The 20,202-nt window shown below is 45.0% G+C and overlaps 1 protein-coding gene across 4 annotated transcripts in view; it reads left to right on the top strand.

The window, feature by feature from the left end:
- The first annotated feature begins 211 nt into the window (after nt 1-211).
- Nucleotides 212-20,202, top strand: part of LOC139264746 (guanine nucleotide-binding protein G(I)/G(S)/G(O) subunit gamma-7) — a 446,997-nt gene continuing 427,006 nt past the window's right edge. For 3 of the 4 annotated variants that reach the window (XM_070881795.1, XM_070881804.1, XM_070881814.1), the window contains exon 1: nt 212-342. The gene's annotated coding sequence lies outside the window, so the exon portion shown is untranslated. The remainder of the gene's footprint in view (nt 343-20,202) is intronic. The other variant, XM_070881785.1, reaches the window with a different exon arrangement.

A 20,202-nucleotide genomic window follows, 5' to 3' on the forward strand; every position in this document is an offset into this window, starting at 1 on the left:
ATAAACTTACAAGCGATATCAAAATCAACACTTTTTAAAAAAAAAAATTATATTAGGGAAAAGGGGGTGATCAGAAGCAATATTGGCACCTTGAAAACTGATGTGATATTGGCACTGAAAATAAAGAAACGGCAGACATGTTGAATAATTGCTTTGCGTTAGTATTCACAGGAGAAGAGGTTAGAATGCCGGAAACCCCAAGGAAACTAATATTGAATTGGGGAGAGGGACTCACCAAAATCAACATGAGCAAAATAACAGTAATGAAGAAAATAATGGCACTAAAGATCGACAAATCCCCAGGGCCAGATGGTTTCCATCCCAGGATTTTAAAGGAAATAGGTGAGAACATTACAGATGCTCTTCAGACTGGGTGATTTGTAATGAGAGAGGATTAATTAGCAATCTTGTTTTGCGAGGCTTCCTTGGGGAAGAGTGACCATAATATGGTAAAATTCTTTATTAAGATGGAGAGTGACACAGTTAATTCAAAGACTAGGGTCCTGAACTTAAGGAAAGGTAACTTTGACGGTATGAGACGTGAATTGGCTAGAATTATACTTGAAGGGTTGACGGTGGATAGGCAATGGCAGACATTTGAAGATCACATGGATGAACTTCAACAATTTTACACCCCTGTCTGGAGTAAAAATAAAACGGGGAAGGTGGCTCAACCGTGGCTAACAAGGGAAATTAGGGCTTGTGTTAAATCCAAGGAAGAGGCATATAAATTGGCCAGAAAAAGCAGCAAACCTGAGGATTGGGAGAAATTTAGAATTCAGCAGAGGAGGGCAAAGGGGGGGACAATAGAGTTTGCGAGGAAGCTTGCTGGGAACATAAAAACTGACTGCAAAAGCTGCTATAGATATGTGAAGAGAAAAAGATTAGTGAAGACAAACGTAGGTCCCTTGCAGTCAGAATCAGGGGAATTTATAATGGGTAACAAAGAAATGGGAGACCAATTGAACAAATACTTTGGTTCTGTCTTCACGAAGGAAGACACAAATAATGTTCCGGAAATACTAGGGGACCGAGGGTCTAGCGAGAAGTAGGAACTGAAGGAAATCCTTATTAGTCAGGAAATTGTGTTAGGGAAATTGATGGGATTGAAGGCCAATAAATCCCCGGGGCCTGATAGTCTGCATCCCAGAGTACTTAAGGAAGTGGCCCTAGAAATAGTGGATGCATTTAGTGATCATTTTCCAACAGTCTATCGACTCTGGATCAGTTCCTATGGACTGGAGGGTAGCTAATGTTACACCACTTTTTAAAAAGGGAGGAAGAGAGAAAACGGGGAATTATCGACCGGTTAGCTTGACATCAGTAGTGGGGAAAATGTTGGAATCAATTATTAAAGATGAAATAGCAGCGCATTTGGAAAACAGTGACAGGATCGGTCCAAGTCAGCATGGAGTTATGAAAGGAAAATCATACTTGACAAATCTTCTAGAATTTATTGAGGATGTAACTAGTAGAGTGAGTGGACAAGGGAGAACCAGTGGATGTGGTGTATTTGGATTTTCAAAAGGCTTTTAACAAGGTCCCACACAAGAAATTGGTGTGCAAAATTAAAGCACATGGTATTGGGGGTAATGTATTGACGTGGATAGAAAACTGGTTGGCAGAGAGTCGGGATAAACGGGTCCTTTTGAGAATGGCAGGCAGTGACTAGTGGGGTGGTGCAGGGCTCAGTGCTGGGACCCCAGCTCTTTACAATATACCTCAATGATTTAGATGAGGGAATTGAGAGTAATATCTCCAAGTTTGCAGATGACACTAAACTGGGTGGTGGTGTGAGCTGTGGGGAGGATGCTAAGAGGCTGCAGGGTGACTTGGACAGGTTAGGTGAGTGGGCAGATGCATGGAAGATGCAGTATAATGTGGATAAATGTGAGGTTATCCACTTTGGTGGCAAAAACATGAAGGCAGAATATTATCTGAATGGCGGCAGATTCGGAAAAGGGGAGGTGCAACGAGATCTGGGTGCCATGGTACATCGGTCATTGAAGGTTGGCATGCAGGTGCAGCAGGCAATGAAGAAGGCAAATGGCATGTTGGCCTTCATAGCTAGGAGATTTGAATATAGGAGTAGGGAGGTCTTGCTGCAGCTGTACAGGGCCTTGGTGAGGCCTCACCTGGAATATTGTGTTCAGTTTTGGTCTCCTTATCTGAGGAAGGACGTTCTTGGTATTGAGGGAGTGCAGCGCAGATTCACCAGACTGATTCTCGGGATGGCAGGAATAATATATGAGGAGAGACTGGATCGACTGGGTCTGTATTCACTGGAGTTTAGAAGAATGAGAGGGGATCTCATAGAAACATATAAAATTCTGACGGGACTGGACAGGTTAGATGCAGGAAGAATGTTCCCGATGTTGGGGGAGTCCAGAACCAGGGGGTCACAGTCTAAGGATAAGGGGTAGGCCATTTAGAACCGAGATGAGGAGAAACTTCTTCACTCAGAGTTGTTAACCTGTGGAATTCTCTTCTGTAGAGAGTTGTTGATGCCAGTTCGTTAGATATATTCAAGAGGGAGTTGGATTTGGCCCTTCCGGCTAAAGGGATCAAGGGGTACTGAGGTGAATGATCAGCCATGATCTTATTGAATGGTGGTGCAGGCTCGAAGGGCCGAATGGCCTATTTTCTATGTTTCTATGCTCTAGCTATAATCTTCTCTTGTTCTCTCGATTCAAGAACCATTCATTTAATTTGGAAATTTGCGCCCTCACTCCCCTATTTAAGAATGGTGAGAGGGAAACCAGGGGAATTATAGAAACATAGAAAATAGGTGCAGGAGTAGGCCATTCGGCCCTTCGAGCCTGCACCACCATTCAATGAGTTCATGGCTCAACATGCAACTTCAGTACCCCATTCCTGCTTTCTCGCCATACCCCTTGATCCCCCTAGTAGTAAGGACTACATCTAACTCCTTTTTGAATATATTTAGTGAATTGACTTCAGCAACTTTCTATGGTAGAGAATTCCACAGGTTCACCACTCTCTAGGTGAAGAGGTTTCTCCTCATCTCGGTCCTAAATGGCTTACCCCTTATCCTTAAACTGTGACCCCTGGTTCTGGACTTCCCCAACATTGGGAACATTCTTCCTGCATCTAACCTGTCTAAACCCGTCAGAATTTTAAACGTTTCTATGAGATCCCCTCTCATTCTTCTGAACTCCAGTGAATACAAGCCCAGTTGATCCAGTCTTTCTTGATATGTCAGTCCCGCCATCCCGGGAATCAGTCTGGTGAACCTTCGCTGCACTCCCTCAATAGCAAGAATGTCCTTCCTCAAGTTAGGAGACCAAAACTGTACACAATACTCCAGGTGTGGCCTCCCAAGGCCCTGTACAACTGTAGCAACACCTCCCTGCCCCTGTATTCAAATCCCCTCGCTATGAAGGCCAACATGCCATTTGCTTTCTTAACCGCCTGCTGTACCTGCATGCCAACCTTCAATGACTGATGTACCATGACACCCAGGTTATAGACCAGTTAGCCTAACATCTATTGTGGGGAAATGACTAGATTCTATAATTAAGGATAGGATGACTGAACACGTTGAAAATTTTCAGCCAGCCTGGATTTATTGCATTTTTTGAAGAGGTGATTAAACTAGTAGACAGAGGAATGTCTATGGATGTTATTATCTAGTTTTTCAAAAAGCCTTCAATAAGGTACCCCATAATAGACTGATGAACAAGGTCAGAGAATGCGGAGTCAGGGGACAAGTAACAGAAAGGATAGCTAGCTGGCTTCAAGACAGAAAGCAGAGAGTAGTGGTAAACGATAGCTATTCATAGTGGCAGAAGGTGGGTAGTGGTGTTCCACAAGGATCAATGCTGGGAGCATTGTTGTTCACAATTTATATTAACAATTTAGAGTTTGGAATCAAAAACACAATTTCTAAATTTGCAGATGACATCAAATTGGGGGCGATAGTCAATAATGAGGAGGACTGCAACAAATTACAGGAGGACATTGATAAAATTACAGAATGGGTTTATAATTGGCAAATGAAGTTCAACACAGATAAATGCGAGGTATTACATTTTGGTAGGAAGAATAGGGAGGTCACTTCTTGTAGGGTGAGAGTCTAGGTGGGGTTGAGGAACAAAGGGTTCTCGGAGTACAAATACACAAATCGCCAAAGGTTGCGACACATGTTAGCAAGGCCATAAAAAAGCAAACCAAACACTCGGGTTTATTTCTAGAGGTATAGAATTGAAACGTAGGGAAGTTACGCTAAACCTGTATCAAACCTTGGTTAGACCACACTTAGGGGCTGAAATTAGTGAAACACATGGTCAGCCTGTTTTTCGTCAGTCCCTGGGCGGTGCGTCATTTTTTACCGCCCGGTACCGCTGGGGTCGACTTGGGCGGGAATTTCATCCTACTTTTCTCGGCCGTAAGCTGAGCAGAGTGCAGCGGGCGGGAGCGGAGTGCAGCCAACGGTGTGGGGCGGAGGAGGCCTTTTGACTCGGGAATCTTCGGCTTCCGAGTTGTGCGCACGCGGCTCTCAAGCTCTGCAACCCCCCCCGAGAGCACCGATGAGAGGCCAGAGACTGCCAGCCTGAGATCGTTGAGGGGGTGGGGAGGAAAGAGATTGCTGTGGAGGGGGGATGCGAGAGAGATCGCAGTGGGTGTGGGAAAGACTGGGGGTGGGGGGGGGGGTGAGAGAAATTATGAAAATGTTTATTATGGTTCATTAATAAAGGAATAAATAAGGCTTTATTAGACCATTTATGTTATTGCCTAACACTAGAAAATACTACAATCCATTTAAAAATACATCAAACTGTGGAGAACTATAAAGATCTGTATAATATCAAACACACCTATCAGCTCTGTGTACATATTTGGTAGTCTGTCGTATCCAACAAAGACGATGATGTGCTAATCATCAATGGCATGTGTCTTCAAGTGGCTGTATAGGCCAATTCTGGATGTACATAGTCTCTTGCACGTTGGACAAGGAAAGTTCGATGTGCCTGATGCTGACAGTACTGCCACCTGATGTCGTCTATCTCTAGTGTCCCGCAGGCGTTGTCATCGGCTTTCTTCGAAGGTCTGGCAGGCAGTCCCGCGAGGGTTCGCCACTGGAATTTATTAGCTGCTGTATTCTCGAGGTCCTTTGGTCGGATGCCACAGTACTGGAGGTTAGCCTTGATGCAATCTTTGTAGAGCTTGCGGGGGCGCCCCTGGTGTCTTCGACCTTCACAGCTCGCCGTGAAGAAGCTGACGAGGGATCCTTTACTCATCCATGCGGATGACATGTCCAGCTCACCGGAACTGGGCTCGCATGATCATCACCTCAATGTTAGCTGATTGTGCTCTCTCCAGAACCTCAAAGTTTGGCACCCGGTCTTGCCAGCGTATGTGGAGTATAGATCTGAGACTGCGCATATGGAAAGCTTCCAACTTTTTGATGTGACGCCTGTAGGGTGTCTAGGTCTCACATCCATAAAGGAGAGATGAGAGAACGACTGCTGTATACACCAACAGTTTAGTTGACAGTCGGATGTGGTGGTGACTCAACACCTTAGTGCACAAGCGACCAAGTGCCTGGCTGGCTTTACAGATCCTTGCATCGATCTCCTTGTCCAAGGACCCGTCATTTGATATGGTGCTGCCAAGGTACTTGAAGCTGTCCACTGACTTTAGTTGTATACTGCTGATGAAGACTGTGGGAGCAGGTGCTGTGGTGCCAGGGGCAGGCTGATAGAGAACCTCGGTTTTACTAAGGCCTGATGGTTAGGGCAAACAATTCTGTTGCCTCAGCAAATTTGCTGAGTATGAATTGTAGGTCGTTCTTCTTGTGTGCCATAAGGGTGTAGTCGTCAGCAAAGAGTGCCTTTAGGATGAGTCGTTTCCGTACTTTGGTCTTTGCAGCAAGGGGCGGTGGAGGTCGAACAGTGAATCATCTAATCGATATTTCAGGTAGACCCCAAACTCCAAGTCTTTTATGGCATAGTTCAAGACGCAGGTAAAGAATAGGCTGAACAGAACTGGAGCGAGTACACAACCTTGTTTCACTCCATTTAAGATGGCAAATGGGGCCGTGGTTGTGTCGTCTGAGAGCACTTCACCTGTCATGTTGTCATGAAACAGCTCGATGATGTGGACAAACTTCCTTGGGCACCCAAGTTTCGTCAAGATTGACCACAGCGCTGCTCTGTTGACAGTATCAAAGGCCTTGTTGAGGTCAATAAATACAGCGTACATGTCCATGTTCTGCTCAATGCACTTCTCCTGCACTTGTCTGAGTGCAAAGATCATGTCCGTTGTGTTCCGACCAGGTCGAAAGCCACATTGTGTTTCTGGAAGATTTACTTCTGAGACACTAGCTATGAGTCGGTTCAATACTATGCGGGCGATGATCTTCCCAGCAATGGACAGAAGAAATATTCCCTTGTAGTTGCCACAGTCTGCTTTGTTGCCCTTGTTCTTGTAGAGGGAAACTATCATAGCGTCACAGAAGTCCTGTGGCATGTCTTAATTTTCCCAGATGTGTCATGAAAGGCCTCAAGAGTTGCTGGGCCTACTGCCTTGAAGATTTCGGCAGGGATTCCATCTGGTTTATGGCTTTCTTTACTTCGTCCATGGTCCATAGACTGACTTGATGGCGCTGAAGAACATCTTTGTATTGTGAGTTTCAGCATAATGTTCCACTTCCTCTGCTTTCGTCTGCCACCATTTATCTTGCATCTGGCGAAGGTCTCTTTGTGCTTTGCTCTGCATGTGTCTGTAACGGTCCCTGTGTACATACTGCCCACTTAAAAGCACCTTCTCCAGGACGGTATGCATTTCCGGTGGTATGTTGGTGGTATGTCATGAATTTTGCACTTTTGGGCGGTCTGTCAACAGTCTGCATGGGCCGGCGGTATGTCACTGATGAATTTTCCGCCGGGCGGTATACAGGTGTTTTTTCACCAAAATTGCATTTTTGTGGGCAGTGGGCAGTATCTCGATGAATTTCGGGCACGAAGAGTACTATGTACAGTTCTGGTTACATTATAAAAAGGATATAGAGGCACTGAAGAGGGTGCAGAGAAGATTTACAAAGATGATACCAGAAATGCAAGGATATACATATCGGGAAAGGATAAACAGGCTGGGTCTCATTTGAAAAAAGAAGGCTAAGGGATGACCTAGTAGAGGTCTTTAAAATTATGAAAGGTTTTGATAGAGTGTGCACAGAGAGAATATTTCCACTTGTGGGGAAGGGCATAACTAGAGGCCATCAATATAAGATAGTCACCAAGAAATCCAATAGGGAATTCAGAAGAAAATTCTTTACCCAAAGAGTGGTGAGAATGTGGAATTTGCTACCACAGGGAGTGGTTACAGCAAATTGTATAGATACATTTAAGGGGCGGCTTATGAGGGGAAAAGGGAATAGAGGGTCATGCGGATCGATTTAGATGAGGAAAGACGGGAGGAGGCTCGAGTGGAGCAAAAACGCCAACATGGACTGGTTGGGCCGAATGGCCTGCTCCTGTGCCATATATCCTATGTATATCAATGTATTTATATTAACTTCCTGAAGGCATTTGATGGAAAGTCCCTCATAAGAGATTGTTAACTAAGGTAGAAGCCCACGGAATTGAAGGCAAATTGGTTGAGTGGCAGGAGACAGAGAGTAACGATAATGGGGAAGTATTCTAATGTGATTAGTGGTGTCCCGCAAGGATCTGTGTTGAGGCCTCAACTATTCACAGTATTTATTAACAAGTTAGATGATGGGATAGAAAGCCACATATCCAAATTTGCCGATGACACAAAGATCGGCGGCATTGTAAGCAGTGTAGCTGGAAGCATAAAATTACAAAGGGATATTGATAGATTAAGCGAATGGGCAACACTGGCAAATGGATTTCAATGTAGGCAAATGAGACCCAGCCTGTTCATCCTTTCCTGATATGTATACCCTCGGATGCAGCTCCTGTTTGTGAGCTTGGGGGGCGTCAGGACCGCCGTCCAGGGGCTGCTTGTCTTTTACCAGGAACTCATCAGGGTCTGGAACAAAGTCTCCACCAAGTGCAGCTCTCCACCGGCTGGAGTGGCGGCTGTCCTGCAGGAGCCACTGCTCAGGAATCCGTACCTCCATGACCGAGGTTTTAGGTGGCAGTCGGACAAGAGAGCTGTGGCTGGCGAGGTGACCAGGGTCAGGGACCTGCTCGATGGCGGAGGAGCGGGCTGGATGGCGCCAGACATGCTGGCACAGCACCTAAATTCGGCCGATGCCATCGAGTCGCTAAAAACAGCTCTGGGCCCCGACTCCGTTAGGTGTGTCGAGGAGGCTCAAGCACGTGGGGAGATCCCGTCTGAACTGACCCCCGTCCGGACGGAATTCCTCATCGGCGCCAAACCCCGGAACCTCCCTCGGGAGCCGGCGCCTCACAACTTGAGCCGCATCGGGGAAATCCCCTCCGTGCCTTTTACTTCCGCGCGGAGGGGTTTTCTATACGGGCTGCTCCTGCACACTCTCAACTTTGCCATCCTCGTCTGCCGTCCGGACATGCCATGGCGTACCATCTTGCCATCTGGAGGAGGCGGGGGTCCCCAATGGAGTGCACTCTACTCGGGAGTCCTCCCACAATTTATCGGCCTGGAGGGTGGTGCACGGAGCAGTCCCGTGCAACAAATTTTTAAGCCAGTTCACGGGCTCCCTGGCCGCCTGCAATTTCTGTGGTCTGGAAGAGTCAGTGTTTCACGTTTTTATGGAGTGTGCGAGGTTGCAGCCCCTGTTTCATTATTTAAAGGGGCTGCTCCTCAATTTCTGGTTGCACTTCAGTCCCACACTCCTGATCTTTGGGCACCCTGTGCGGAGGGGAGCGGGTAGGTCCGAGGGCCTCCTCGTAGGACTGCTGCTGGGCATGGCCAAGGGTGCCATCAGCTGGTCGAGGCAGCGGGCGGTTGAGGGGGTTGTTCAGCCTGACTGCCTGCCTCTCTTCCGCGCGTACATCCGCGCCAGGGTGTCCTTGGAGATGGAGCACGCGGTGTCCACCGGTACGCTCGCGGCCTTCCGCGAGAGGTGGGCGCCGGAGGGACTGGAGTGCATCGTTACCCCCGGCAACCAAATTTTAATTTGATTTTATATGTTTTAAAGTTTAATTTGTTTTAATTGCCGGTTTTAGTGTCCCCCTCCCCTTTTATAGGGGGCACTTGTAAAAATCATGATTTTAGTGCCCAAAAAAAAAACCCTACGAAAAAATACAAAATAAAAACACAAAAAAGGGCCTGAACATATTTGGAGTGTCTCCCAGATCGGGGGGCACTTGATTTAATGTTTATTTTTGTCCCCCAAAAAGAGTTGTATACCCTCAGATTTCTGGTATCATCTTTGGACCTAAAAATAATAGAACAGGGCACTTTCTAAATGGTGAAAAGCTTTTTTTTAAGTGGAGGTCCAAAGAGACTTGGGGTCCAGGTAAATAGATCATTAAAATGTCATAAACAGGTACAGAAAATAATCAAAAAGGCTAATAGAATGCTGGTCTTTATAGCTGGAGGGTTAAAATACAAGGGGGTAAAAGTCATGCTTCAGCTGTACAAAGCCCTGGTTAGATCACATCTGGAGTATCGTGAGCAGTTCTGGACATCACACCTTAGGAAGGATATATTGGCCTTGGAGAGAGTGCAGCGTAGGTTTACCAGAATAATGCCTGGACTCCAAGAGTTAAATTACGAGGCAAAATTACACAAACTAGGGTTGTATTCCCTGGAACTTACAAGGTTATGGGTTGATTTGATCAAAGTTTTCAAGCTATTAAGGGGAACAGATAGGATAGATAGTGAGAAATTATTTCTGATTGTTGGTGAGTCTAGGACTAGGGGTTATTGTCTAAAAATTAGAGCCAGACCTTTCAGGAGTAAAATTAGAAAACTCTCTTTTGCAAACGGCAATTAATGCCAGATCAATTGTTAATTTTAAATCTGAGATTGATAGATTTGATTAACCAAAGGTATAAAGAGATATGGGACAAAGGCAGGTATATAGGACCCAAATTTGGCCCTCCCGTTTTTTCGCTGCACTCGCATGAGATACACCGACTTCCTACGATCCAAACGGCGCCAAAAAGGTGTCCCGGGATTCTGGCCCCTCTGCCGACTCTCCCGGAGTTTGGCGTGGCGTGGCAAGTCCATTGGATGGGGTGGGGGGCGGAGCTGGGGCCCTGTGCCTAAAAGAGTGCCGGCAGCTGTCTGCATGCGCAGTAGAGTGTTCACGCATGCGCAGTAGCTCCTCCCATGATTGTGATGATGCGTGCCTGTAGCGTGGGACCCAATGCGCCCCGCTCCTATCCTGGGCCGAGTGGCCTGCCGCACAGGCAGGCCGCGGCCTTCCCGCGCTGAGGGCTACAAGAAACAGGTTGGTGCCGGGAGACTTTTGATCAGGGGGGGTGGTGGTGGAGGAGAGTTTTGATCCGGGGGGAGGAGAGAGGAGAGTTTTGAGAGGGTGTGATAACTGTGTAGTCAGTAATTTTAATGAGCTTACTTGAGACTTTCCTTAACCCTGTTGATGAAAAAACTTTCCTACGAGCAGGTGGTACTTTTATTTTTTATTTGGATATTTTGAAAAAATTATGTAAATATGTTTTGTCTCTTCTTTTATTTTTGTATTTTAAGCTTCCATGAATGTTTCTGTTGTATAGTAAATTAACTTTGCGAAGTTTGTCATATGTCCTGTACAGCTGTTTGATCCTATTCAGATTCTTTAGTCAAGTCATTAAGTACCTACCTGCGTTGATTTCTTGACTCTTCAAGGGTTTTCTGTGCGGCCACAAGTGGCCACATACGCTGGCCTAAGTTAGTTTGGAGCAACTATTAGTGTCCAAACTGGCTTAAGTGGCCAAAACGGGCGTAGGTGGCTGGTAATGCCCTCTTTTGAAAAAAAAAGTAAACTTTAAAAAAACCCTAACTAACTCACTTACACTGGCACAAATTAAATGTGCAGAATGGGGATTTTTAAGATACTCCAGAAAAATCAAGTTGCTCCAAAAAAAAACAGAGCAACTCCTGGGTAAATTTGGGCCCATAGAGTTGGTTGCAGATCCGCCATGATCTCATTGAATTGCGGAACAGACTAGAGATGCTAAATGGCCTACTCCTGTTCCTATATTCCTATTTGTATGTTCATTAAAATAATTTAGTTGTTAAAATGAACAGTCTCCAGTTTACTAAATACTTGATTTTAAATATAAATTATTATTTTGGCATGCCTTGCATATTGGGAGTTCAGGAATGGGTCTCATGAGAGTTGACGAAAGCTGTTTTGCTCATACCGGAAACCAAGCCTAAATAAGGACTGTAGTTAAAGGAATATTTCCAGGAGCTGCCGTGGGTTCAAACTTAGCAATCATCTATAGAACTCTTTGTCAAAATGGTAGCATCATACTGTGAACCAATTAAACTCAGTTTTTTGAGCCCCAAGACATCACTGGCCAACTTAGAAGAAAGATGGCTAACATGATCGCTATTTATGTAAATAACTTGGAAGAAGGGACTGAGTAACGTAGCCAAGTTTGTTGATGATACAAAGATGGGAGGAAAAGCAATGTGTGAGGAGAACACAAAAATTCTGCAAAAGGTTAAGTGAATGGGCAAAAATTTGGCAGATGAGTATAATGTTGGAAAGTGTGAGGTCATGCACTTTGGCAAAAAAAAATCAAGGAGTAAGTTATTATTTAAATGGAGAAAGATTGCAAAGTGCCGCAGTACAGCGGGACCTGGGGATACTTCTACATGAAACACAAAAGGATAGTATGCAGATACAGCAAGTGATCAGGAAGGCCAATGGCCTTTATTGCAAAGTGGGTGGAGTATAAAAGCAGGGAAGTCTTGCTACAGCTATATAAGGTATTGGTGAGGCCACACCTGGAATACTGTGTGCAGTTTTGGTTTCCATATTTACGAAAGGATATACTTGCTTTGGAGGCAGTTCAGAGAAGGTTCACTAGGTTGATTCCGGGGATGAGGGGGTTGACTTATGAGGAAAGGTTGAGTAGGTTGGGCCTCTACTCTTTGGAATTCAGAAGAATGAGAGGTGATCTTATCGAAACATACAAGATTATGAGGGGGCTTGACAAGGTGGATGCAGAAAGGATGTTTCCACTAATGGGGGAGACTAGAATTAGAGGGCATGATCTTAGTATAAGGGGCCGCCATTTAAAACAGAGATGAGGAGAAATTTCTTCTCTCAGAGGGTTGTGGAATTCGCTGCCTCAGAGAGCTGTGGAAGCTGGGACATTGAATAAATTTAAGACAGAAATAGACAGTTTCTTAAATGATAAGGGGTTATGGGGAGCAGGCGGGGAAGTGGAGCTGAGTCCATGATTAGATCAGCCATGATCTTATTAAATGGCGGAGTAGGCTCGAGGGGCTGTATGGCATAGTCCTGCTCCTATTTCTTATGTTCTTATGTTTGACTTCTTTAACAGATTCTCAGTGTCCAGAATACTGATATAGGGCAAGTACTGATGTGCCATTTTTTGAATGCAGTGATGAAGGTGGCTCCTCTCCTCTCTGTTCCGATTGAAACAACCAATCTTAAAATTCAGAGTTTATAGTTTGAAATTTTTATCAACAAATCATTTGATTCAAAACTCATATTTCATGTATGTGGTAATCTAATTGATTAACATTTTTAAAGGTACAATCTTAAGCAGGTTCTTGGAAATATTCAATTTAATATTGTCATCCTAGTGGTTTCACTTTTTGGTTAGTTTTGTTCATATAGGTTCACATGCAACTTGTGTGATTTTCTAACCAGAGGGAGGGTAGTTGATCTGAACCCTTGCTCTTTCAGTCTGTAACTGGCTGCTGGGAGTGTTGGATTGACTCTGTCTGTGTCTGACTAATCTTAAAAATCCTTTTGTGTTTTCGATGACTTTTTTGCACTGCTGACATCATTGAGTGGGAGGAGTTATTCATCTGTGACATATGTGAACTTTATCCAGTGCAAAATGTGGTTGGGGAAATGTTGGAGTCCATTATTAAAGAAACAGTAATAGGACATTTGGAAAAGCAAAATTTGGTCAGGCAAAGTCAGCATGGATTTATGAAAGGGAAGTCATGTTTGACAAATTTGCTGGAATTCTTTGAGGATGTAACGAACAGGGTAGATAACGGGGAACCAGTGGATGTGGTGTATTTGGACTTCCAGAAGACATTTGACAAGGTGCCACACAAAGGTTACTGCACAAGATAAAAGTTCACGGGGTTGGGGGTAATATATTAGCATGGATAGAAGATTGGCTGACAAACAGAAAACAGAGAGTCGGGATAATTGGTTCATTCTCTGGTTGGCAATCAGTAACTAGTGGGGTGCCACAGGGATCAGTGCTGGGATCCCAACTCTTTACAATCTATATTAACGACTTGGAAGAGGGGACTGAGTGTAATGTAGCCAAGTTTGCTGACGATACAAAGATGGGAGGAAGGATAATGTGTGCGGAGGACATAAAGAGGCTGCAGGAGGACATAGACAGGCAAAGTGAGTGGGCAAGAATTTGGCAGATGGAGTATGATGTTGGAAAGTGTGAGGTCAAAGTGCTGCAGTACAGCGGGATCTGGGGGGCCTGGTGCAAGAAACACAAAAGGTTTGTATGCAGGTACAGCAAGTGATCAGGAAGGCCAATGGAATCTTGGCCTTTATTGCAAAGGGGATGGAGTATAAAAGCAGGGAAGTCTTGTTACAGTTGTACAGGGTATTGGTGAGGCCACACCAGGAATAGTACATGCAATTTTGGTTTCCATATTTACGAAAGGAGATACTTGCTGTGGAGGCAGTTCAAAAAAGTTTCACTTGGTTGATCCCGGAGATGAGGGTGTTGACTTATGAGGAAAGGTTGAGTAGATTGGCCCTCTACTCATTGGAATTCAGAAGAATGAGAGGTGATCTTATAGAAACGTATAAGATTATGAGGGGGCTTGACAAGATGGATGCAGAGAGAATGTTTCCACTGGTGGGGGAGACTAGAACTAGAGGGCATGATCTTAGAATAAGGAGCCGCCCATTTAGATCTGAGATGAGGAGAAATTTCTTCTCTGAGGGTTGTGAATCTGTGGAATTCGCTGCCTCAGAGAGCTGTGGAAGCTGGGTCATTGAATAAATTTAAGACAGAAATGGACAGTTTCTTGAACGATAAGGGAATAAGGGATTATGGGGAGCGGGCGGGGAAGTGGAGCTGAGTCCATGATCAGATCAGCCATGATCTTATTGAATGGCGGAGCAGGCTCAAGGAGCCTTATGGCCTATTCCTGTTCCTATTTCTTATGTTCTTAAAATGAGGCTATAATTGCAAACAATATGGGTGTAGTCCCATAGAGAAAATAATTTCCTCTTTCCCCCTTCAGACTTGCTCTCATTTGGTCCTCACTACTCACTGACCGTGCCATGCCATTGCTTCTGATTTTCTTCCTCGCACGCTTACAATATCCTGCTGCTGGTTTTTCTTTCTGCTACCTATTGTTTGCCTACTTGTGATTTCCTGATGCTCATTCCAAAAGATAGAAATACTTGTATTTATATAGCGCATTTCACGACCACCAACGTCTCAAAGCGCTTTACAGCCAATGAAGTACTTTTGGAGTGTAGTCTATGTTGTAATGTGGGAAACGCGACAGCCAATATGCGCACAGCAAGCTCCCACAAACAGCAATGTGATAATGACCAGATAATCTATTTTTGTTATGTTGATTGAGGTGATTGGTGAGTAGCTTTTCTTTTTCTTTCTTTTTTATATCAGTCAGTAACTTTTAACATTGTTGTTGCCAATTTAAGTGTATCTAAGGGTTAAGTCATGGCAGGGAAGCTCGGTCACGTGATATGCACTTCCGGTGTCCCTGATGACTATGTGTGCGGAAAGTGTATCCGCCTCCAGCTCCTGACGGACCGCGTTGCGGAATTGGAGCTGAGGGTGGATTCACTCTGGAGCATCCACGATGCTGAGAATGATGTGAGTAGCACGTGTAGCAAGTTGGTCGTACCGCAGGTGAAGGGTCCACAGCCAGCTAGGGAATGGAAGACCAGCAGGAAGAGTAGTGCAAGGAAGATAGTGCAGGGGTCCCCTGTGGTCATCCCCCTGCAAAACAGATACACTGCTTTGAGTACTGTTGAGGGGGATGATTCATCAGGGGAGGGCAGCAGCAGCCAAGTTCATGGCACCGTGGCTGGCTCTGTTGCACAGGAGGGCAGGAAAAAGAGTGGGAGAGCAATAGTAATAGGGGATTCAATTGTAAGGCGAATAGATAGGCGTTTCTGCAGCCGCAACCAAGACTCCAGGATGGTATGTTGCCTCCCTGGTGCAAGGGTCAAGGATGTCTCGGAGCGGGTGCAGGACATTCTAAAAAGGGATGGAGAACAGCCAGTTGTCGTGGTGCACATTGGTACCAACGACATAGATAAAAAAAGGGATGAGGTCCTACAAGACGAATTTAAGGAGCTAGGAGCTAAATTAAAAAGTAGGACCTCAAAAGTAGTAATCTCGGGATTGCTACCAGTGCCACGTGCTAGTCAGAGTAGGAATCGCAGGATAGCGCAGATGAATACGTGGCTTGAGCAGTGGTGCAGCAGGGAGGGATTCAAATTCCTGGGGCATTGGAACCGGTTCTGGGGGAGGTGAGACCAGTACAAACCGGACGGTCTGCACCTGGGCAGGACGGAACCAATGTCCTAGGGGGAGTGTTTGCTCGTGCTGTTGGGGAGGAGTTAAACTAATATTGCAGGGGGATGGGAACCAATGCAGGGAGACAGAGGGAAACAAAAAGGAGACAAAAGCAAAAGACAGAAAGGAGATGAGGAAAAGTGGAGGGCAGAGAAACCCAAGGCAAAGAACAAAAAGGGCCACTGTACAGCAAAATTCTAAAAGGACAAAGGGTGTTTAAAAAAAACAAGCCTGAAGGCTTTGTGTCTTAATGCAAGGAGTATCCATAATAAGGTGGATGAATTAACTGTGCAAATAGATGTTAACAAATATGATGTGATTGGGATTACAGAGACGTGGCTCCAGGATGATCAGGGCTGGGAACTCAACATCCAGGGGTATTCAACATTCAGGAAGGATAGAATAAAAGGAAAAGGAGGTGGGGTAGCATTGCTGTTTAAAGAGGAGATTAATGCAATAGTTAGGAAGGACATTAGCTTGGATGATGTGGAATCTATATGGGTAGAGCTGCAGAACACCAAAGGGCAAAAAACGTTAGTGGGAGTTGTGTACAGACCTCCAAACAGTAGTAGTGATGTTGGGGAGGGCATCAAACAGGAAATTGGGGGTGCATGCAATAAAGGTGCCGCAGTTATAATGGGTGACTTTAATATGCACATAGATTGGGCTAACCAAACTGGAAGCAATACGGTGGAGGAGGATTTCCTGAAGTGCATAAGGAATGTTTTTCTCGACCAGTATGTCGAGGAACCAAATAGGGGGGAGGCCATCTTCGACTGGGTGTTGTGTAGTGAGAGAGGATTAATTAGCAATCTCGTTGTTCGAGGCCCCTTGGGGAAGAATGACCATAATATGGTGGAGTTCTGCATTAGGATGGAGAATGAAACAGTTAATTCAGAGACCATGGTCCAGAACTTAAAGAAGGCTAACTTTGAAGGTATGAGGCGTGAATTGGCTAGGATAGATTGGCGAATTATACTTAAGGGGTTGACTGTGGATGGGCAATGGCAGACATTTAGAGACCGCATGGAGGAACTACAACAATTGTACATTCCTCCTCCTGTCTGGCGTAAAATTAAAAAAGGGAAGGTGGCTCAACCGTGGCTATCAAGGGAAATCAGGAATAGTATTAAAGCCAAGGAAGTGGCATACAAATTGGCCAGAAATAGCAGCGAACCCGGGGACTGGGAGAAATTTAGAACTCAGCAGAGGAGGACAAAGGGTTTGATTAGGGCAGGGAAAATGGAGTACGAGAAGAAGCTTGCAGGGAACATTAAGACGGATTGCAAAAGTTTCTATAGATATGTAAAGAGAAAAAGGTTAGTAAAGACAAACGTAGGTCCCCTGCAGTCAGAATCAGGGGAAGTCATAACGGGGAACAAAGAAATGGCAGACCAATTGAACAAGTACTTTGGTTTGGTATTCACTAAGGAGGACACAAACAACCTTCCGGTTATAAAAGGGGTCAGAGGGTCTAGTAAGGAGGAGGAACTGAGGGAAATCCTTATTAGTCGGGAAATTGTGTTGGGGAAATTGATGGGATTGAAGGCCGATAAATCCCCAGGGCCTGATGGACTGCATCCCAGAGTACTTAAGGAGGTGGCCTTGGAAATAGCGGATACATTGACAGTCATTTTCCAACATTCCATTGACTCTGGATCAGTTCCTATCGAGTTGAGGGTAGCCAATGTAACCCCACTTTTTAAAAAAGGAGGGAGAGAGAAAACAGGGAATTATAGACCGGTCAGCCTGACCTCAGTAGTGGGTAAAATGATGGAATCAATTATTAAGGATGTCATAGCAGCGCATTTGGAAAGAGGTGACATGATAGGTCCAAGTCAGCATGGATTTGTGAAAGGGAAATCATGCTTGACAAATCTTCTGGAATTTTTTGAGGATGTTTCCAGTAGAGTGGACAAGGGAGAACCAGTTGATGTGGTATATTTGGACTTTCAGAAGGCTTTTGACAAGGTCCCACACAAGAGATTAATGTGCAAAGTTAAAGCACATGGGATTGGGGGTAGTGTGCTGACATGGATTGAGAACTGGTTGTCAGACAGGAAGCAAAGAGTCGGAGTAAATGGGTACTTTTTAGAATGGCAGGCAATGACAAGTGGGGTACCGCAAGGTTCTGTGCTGGGGCCCCAACTGTTTACACTGTGCATTAATGAGTTAGACGAGGGGATTAAATGTAGTATCTCCAAATTTGCGGATGACACTAAGTTGGGTGGCAGGAGGAGGTTGCGAGGAGGATTCTATGAGGCTGCAGAGTGACTTGGATAGGTTAGGTGAGTGGGCAAATGCATGGCAGATGAAGTATAATGTGGATAAATGTGAGGTTATCCACTTTGGTGGTAAAAACAGAGAGACAGACTATTATCTGAATGGTGACAGATTAGGCAAAGGGGAGGTGCAACGAGACCTGGGTGTCATGGTACATCAGTCATTGAAGGTTGGCATGCATGTACAGCAGGCGGTTAAGAAAGCAAATGGCATGTTGGCCTTCATAGCGAGGGGATTTGAGTACATGGGCAGGGAGGTGTTGCTACAGTTGTACAGGGCCTTGGTGAGGCCACACCTGGAGTATTGTGTACAGTTTTGGTCTCCTAACTTGAGGAAGGACATTCTTGCTATTGAGGGAGTGCAGCGAAGGTTCACCAGACTGATTCCCGGGATGGCGGGACTGACCTATCAAGAAAGACTGGATCAACTGGGCTTGTATTCACTCGAGTTCAGAAGAATGAGAGGGGACCTCATAGAAACGTTTAAAATTCTGATGGGTTCAGACAAGTTAGATGCAGGAAGAATGTTCCCAATGTTTGGGAAGTCCAGAACCAGGGGTCACAGTTTAAGGATAAGGGGTAAGCCATTTAGGACTGAGATGAGGAGAAACTTCTTCACCCAGAGAGTGGTGAACCTGTGGAATTCTCTACCACAGAAAGTTGTTGAGGCCAATTCACTAAATATATTCAAGAAGGAGTTAGATGAAGTCCTTACTACTCGGGGGATCAAGGGGTATGGCGAGAAAGCAGGAATGGGGTACTGAAGTTGCATGTTCAGCCATGAACTCATTGAATTGTGGTGCAGGCTCAAAGGGCCGAATGGCCTACTCCTGCGCCTATTTTCTATGTTTCTATGTAAAACAGAGAGTTAGGATAAATGGGTCATTTTCAGGTTGGCAAACTGTAACTAGTGGGGTGCGATAGGGATCCGTGCTGGGGCCTCAACTATTTACAATTTATATTAATGACTTGGATGAAAGGACCGAGTGTAATGTAGCCAAGTTTACTGATGATGCAAAGATATGTGGGAAAGCAAGTTGTGAGGAGGCCGTAAAAAATCTACAAAGGGATGTATATAAGCTCAGTGAGTGGGCAAAAATTTGGCAGATAGAGTATAATGTGGGAAAATGTGAGGTTATCCACTTTGGTAGGAAAAATAAAACAGCAAATGATTATTTAAATGGAGAGAGATTACAAATTGCTGCAGTACAAAGGGATCTGGGGATTCTTGTACATGAAACACAAAGTTACTTTGCAGGCACAGCAAATAATCAGGAAGGCAAATGGAATGTCGGCCTTTATTGCAAGGAGGATGGAGCATAAAAGCAGGGAAGTCCTGCTCCAACTATACAGGGCGTTGGTAAGACCACACCTGGAGTAACTGTGTACAGTTTTGGTCTCTGTATTTTAGGAAGAATGTACTTGCATTGGAGGCAGATCAGAGAAGGTTCATGAGGTTGATTCCTGAGATGAAGGGGTTGTCATATGAAGAAAGGTTGGGCCTATATTCATTGGAGTTTAGAAGAATGAGAGATGATCTTATTGAAACATATAAGATTCTGAGGGGGCTTGACAGAGTAGATGCAGAGAGGATGTTTCCCCTCATGGGGCTTAGTTTCAGAATAAGGGGTTGCCCATTTAAGACAGAATTGAGAAGGAATTTCTTCTCTCAGAGGGTCCTGAATCTTTGGAATTCTCCACCCCAGGGAGCTGTGGAGGCTGGGTCATTGAACATATTTAAGGTGGAGATAGACAGATTTTTGAATGATAAGTAAGTTAAGGGTTATGGGGAGCAGGCAGGGAAGTGGAGTTGAGGCCAGGATCAGATCAGCCACGATCTTATTGAATGGCGGAGCAGGCCCTAGGGGCCAAATGGCCTACTCCTGCTCCTTTTTCTTATGTTCTTTTATTATTTACTTGAGCTCATCCAAAACTCTGCTGCCCATCTTCTGACTCACACCAAGTCCGGTTCACCCATCACTATGTCCTCTCTGACCTACATTGGTTCCCGGTCGAGCAATGCCTCGACTTTAAAATTACCATCCTTGTTTTCAATTCCCTCCCAAACTTTGTAACCTCCTCCAACCCTCTGAGATATCTGCACTCCTCCAATTCTGGGCTCTTGGGCATTCCTGATTTTAATCGCTCCACAATTGGCTTCAGCTGCCATGGCCCTAAGCTCTGGAATTCCCTCCCTAAACCTCTGCACCTTTCTGCCTCTCTTTTCTCATTTAAGACACTACTTAAAACCC

The sequence above is a fragment of the Pristiophorus japonicus genome, chromosome 1 (assembly GCF_044704955.1).
Source record: "Pristiophorus japonicus isolate sPriJap1 chromosome 1, sPriJap1.hap1, whole genome shotgun sequence".
NCBI classification, from domain to species: domain Eukaryota; kingdom Metazoa; phylum Chordata; class Chondrichthyes; family Pristiophoridae; genus Pristiophorus; species Pristiophorus japonicus.